Source organism: Macrobrachium nipponense, chromosome 17 (genome assembly GCF_015104395.2).
Source record: "Macrobrachium nipponense isolate FS-2020 chromosome 17, ASM1510439v2, whole genome shotgun sequence".
In the NCBI taxonomy this organism is placed as follows: domain Eukaryota; kingdom Metazoa; phylum Arthropoda; class Malacostraca; order Decapoda; family Palaemonidae; genus Macrobrachium; species Macrobrachium nipponense.
The window spans coordinates 15,152,944-15,157,943 of record NC_087210.1 but is presented as its reverse complement, the minus strand read 5'-3'; positions in this window follow the sequence as shown (position 1 = coordinate 15,157,943).

Here is a 5,000-nt window from a genome sequence, read left to right as displayed (position 1 = left end):
AGATGATTTTTCGAATACTCAATTGTTGCTTATTGAAGGAAAAATATATCAGCAACCTTCAAAATTCAGTGGATAACTCCTACTGAATTAGAAATGAAGGATATTTATGGAAAATTTTGATTCTCTTATAAAAAAACACCCTAGCTACTATAAAAAATATTGAGCACTTACGGCCATCATATAGCCATAATGGTAATCAAAATACTATCAACAATAAAAGTAATGCTAATAATAAAAGAAGATAATGAATCTCTTGTAAACAGTAGGGTATAAAAGGACAGTATCAATGCTTTAATTATGAGAGGTTGCTCTGATGTTACCTGACACAAATTAGAATTAATTGTGATATCACCAGGAATGCTAACTACAATGACAATACTTCTACAGAGATTATGTTGACATCTCTTCTAAAAAGATATGTTGCAGTTAAATAAGAAGAATCAACTGAATTCCAGGACAAATTTTTAAACATAATATCCTACACTTCACAGCTGCAGCTTGAGACGGAATTACATAACCTGACCTTAGACCTTACAGATCTTACAGTTCGTTCGGTTTGCCCCAGGTCCCTCAGTGTGAGGCACCTCTAATGTCTACCAGAGAGTTGCTAGTACATCTTCCGGTATATTTTGCATCTTCCAATCTTGGATGGTCTGGGATGCAGTTTAGATATTTGTCGAGCTTATTCTTAAACACATCTACGCTCACTCCTGATATATTCCTCAGATGAGCTGGCAACGCATTGAATAGACGCTGCATTATCGATGCTGGTGCGTAGTGGATTAATGTCCTGTGTGCTTTGCCTTATTTTTGCCTGGTATAGTTTTTGGGCACTATTAATCTACCTCTGCTTGCTCTTTTCTGATATTTTTAGCTCCATGATGTTTTCTGCTATTCCTTCTATCTGTTTCCATGCCTGAATTATCATGTAGCGTTCTCTTCCTTTCCTTTCTAGACTAATATAATTTTAAGGATTGTAGTCTCTTCCCAGTAGTCAAGGTCTTTAACTTCTTCTATTCTAGCTGTAAAGGACCTTTGTACACTCTCTATTTGTGCAATATCCTTTTGATAGTGTGGGTACCATATCATATTGCAATATTCAAGTGGACTACGAACATGTTTTTTATAAATGCATAATCATGTGTTCAGCTTTTCTTGTTTTGAAGTGCCGTAACAACATTCCCATTTTTGCTTTACATTTTGGGGGAAAAAAACAGAATTGCTATTTGATCATTGCATAACATGTTTCTATTCATCATCACACCCAGGTCTTTAACTGCTTCCTTATTTGTGATTGTCTCATTATTAGGTCCCCTATATGCATATAGCTTTCTTTCTCGTTCTCCATAATTTATTGATTCAAATTTATCAGAGTTAAATACCATCCTATTTACCTCTAACCCAATCATATACTTTGTTAAGGTCTCTTTGTAGAGCGTTCCTATCTTCATCACATGTAATTTCTCTACTTACTCTTGTGTCATCTGCGAAACTACTCACTACCGAATCCTTAACATTACTGCCTATGTCTTCAATCATAATAACAAACAGTATTGAAGCTAACACCGTACCTTGTGGCACACCGGATATTACTTGGCTTCATCCGATTTCTCGTCGTTTGCAAATAACTATCTGTTTTCTGTTTGTGTAAAAAATTCTTATTACCATCTTCCTACTTTATCCACGATATTGTGTTTTCTAATTTTCTTCGCTAATATATTATGGTCTACTTTGTCAAAAGCTTTTGCAAAGTCTAGATTAAACCACATCTGTTTCATTTCCGCTTTTCATATTTTTGAATATGTTCTCACGGTGGACTAACAGTTGGGTTTGTGTACTCTTTTCGGGTACGAAACCATGTTGTCCTTTATTAAACAAATTATTTTTTATTAAAAATTTTTCATATATTTTTCTTCATTACCCTTTCATACACTTCATAATATGTGATGTTAGACTCACAGGCCTATAATTACTTGCCTCTAGTCTTGATCCACTTTTGAAAGTAGGGGTAATATATGCTAATTTGTGCTCATCATAAATCTTGCCTGTATCTACACTTTGTCTTAATAATATTGCAAGTGGCTTTGCGATAGAATGAACTACTTTTCTTTAACAAAATAGAAGGCACTCCTATCAGGCCCTGCAGCAGCTCCATTTTAATTTCATTAATAGCCTGCACAATATCAGCTTCATTAATATCTATGTCAGCTAATATTCACTATTTCATCCCTTACTTCTATATCATTATCTTCATTATCTATTCTAGGGGTGAATTCTCTCTTATATCGTTTGCCAATATGTTGCCAAATTTCCTTTTTTTTTTCATTCGTTAATCTCCCTTCCAATTCTTAGAGGGCCTATTTCTATCTTCTTTTCAGTTCTTCTTCTTCGCATATGAGTATAATAGTTTGGGTTTTGTTTTTGCTTGATATTTAATAGGGTTTTTTCTTCCAAGTCCCTTTTTTCATTTTCTTTTGATTGTATAATCTTTTGTTCTGCATTTTCTACCTTACTTTTTAGTTCTATAACTTTCCATGCATTTTTTTTTCTTTTGCAAGACCTTTTTTCCACTTTCTGATTTTCTGAAACAAGATCCTTCTGTCTCTTGGTATGCATGACAGATGTTTACTTTTCTTCTTCGGTATATATTTATCCACTATTTTCTCTAATATTTTATATAATATCTCCGTATTTACCTTGATGTCATCACTTACGAAAATGTTATCCCAATCTTTGTTAATTCTTCATTTATTTCTGACCATTTTATATTTTTTACTGTAGAAGTTTGTATTTTCCATATCCTTCCCACTTTTTCCTTTCTTGCTTATCTCTGTTTTCACTTGCTTTGGAATGGACTGTTATTCTATGACATTATGGTCTGAAATACTCGCATTATAAACTATTATTTCTTTAACATAATTCATCTCGTTCACAAATACTAGGTCTAAAGTATTTTCCTTTCTTGTTGGCAGGTGATTTATTTGTTGAATGTTGTATTCTAGTAACATATCTAATAGCTTTTCGAATTGCCTCTTATCTTCTGCACTACTATTACTCTCTTTTTTATATGTATAAGTACATCCACAATCTCTATTCGTTCTTTCCAGTCTACGAAAGGAAAGTTGAAGTCTCCAGATAGGAGAATAGTCCAGTCCTTGTGATTTCTACATATATCATCCAATTTTTCTATTATTAAGTCAAACTCTTTAGTATTAGGAGGTCTATATATTACTATGTTCATTGATTTTTCAGATTCAAATTCTACCGCTATTAGTTCACATTCTGAGTTACTATATTTCTCATATATTTTTCCTTGTTTTTTGTCTTTCCCATATATTGCGGTTCCCCCTTGATTCCTATTTTTTCTATCTGATCTATAAGTTTGGAACCCTTTTATTTGATCATCATTCCCAGTCTCTTGGGAATATCAGGTTTCACTTATATTCATTATATCTATTTTCTTTTCAATTTGGGTTAGTTCTTCTAAGTACTCTATTTTTCTTTTTGAGTTACTCGTAACTAAACCCTGCGCATTCATCACTATGATAGTTTGCGTATTTTTCTCCTTCATTTAATATTGGTATAATAAGGATTTTCCCATGTTCTTTCTTTCCTGTTCTGGTATGTTGTTCTTTTTTTCATTTCCAGAAATTCTGACATTAAAAAATCCAACTTTTCCATAACATTTGTTATTCCTTCATCATAATTATTCCTTTTTGTGCTGAATTGCAATTTTCCTCCATATCTGCAATATCCTCTTGCATAATAAAAACAGTTATTATCTCTTGAGTAGAATCTTGGAGCTGATGCTTTGAATTTTTTTGCTGACACCTCTGCAATATCTCGTTGATGGCTTGCTTTTTTCTTTTACCTGATATTCTTCATTCCTCTCTTTATTTGTTTCTTTCTTATTTTGGATTTTAATACTTGATTGGTTATTTATTTGATTATGTTTCATGGCTACAGGGTGCATATACATTTTTTGTCGAACTTACATCCTTTTCCTTCTTTTAGGTTTTTGCATATTTTGGTTTTGATACAGTATCTCTGCAATCATCCTCTAGTCATCTAGGTATCACATTTTACCATAATATTTCATAGTGTACATACCTTAGGATTGTTTGTAGTAATTTTTCTGCAATCTGCAATTCCCTCTTTTCAAAAGGTTGCAGACTTTGTCTTTTTTGTATATTCCTCTTTCCCGTCATTGTGTAGATCTGGTAGAGCCTCTTCGGGATTTTCTTTTGTGTTGTATATCGTAATTTATTTCTTCGTAGGTATGCTGCTTTATAGCCTCATATGTAGTATCAATGAGTATCTCTGCATCCATACTTTTATCTAGTTTCTTTGTTTTCCTTATCTTTTTCTGTCATTTCAGTTTTGTTTACTTCTCTCCGTTTTCCTCTTCTTCTTCTTATTCTTCTTCTTCCTCTTCCTCTTCTTCTTCTTCTTCATCCTCAACTATTTGTACATTCAATCTTGATTTAATAACATTGTCTATCCATGGTAGACATGTTGAGCAAAAATTCTTGTGTCTTTTCTCATATCTTGCATTACCTCAGCACACTGTGGATGGGTCGGAATGTTGCATGCAGCACATTTTCTGATTAGGTTTTGTGGATTAACTATGCTATACCACACCTTACACAGTTTACATGCTTTTGGCATTCTTTTTCCTAATGCATCAATTAGGATATTCACAAGGTTCACCTTATTCATTTTCTTTGTCGGAATATGTTGGTTTATGTATATTTTCTTTATGAGTCTCTTGACCACTTGGATTTTATTTGGAACTTCTTCAATTATTTTCAAAAGATGGTTTTTCGTTGATGTTTTCAGTTGATTTGTTCCAGTTTGAAGGATTATATCCTTCTAATATATCTATGAATGCTTTTGTATATTTTTGGTTAGGACTGTTGCTGATCTCATAGATGAGAAATGCCAGTTCCCTTCCTGCTACCTCATCGTATTGCGAAATGCAAGCAAGCTAAATCTCGCCA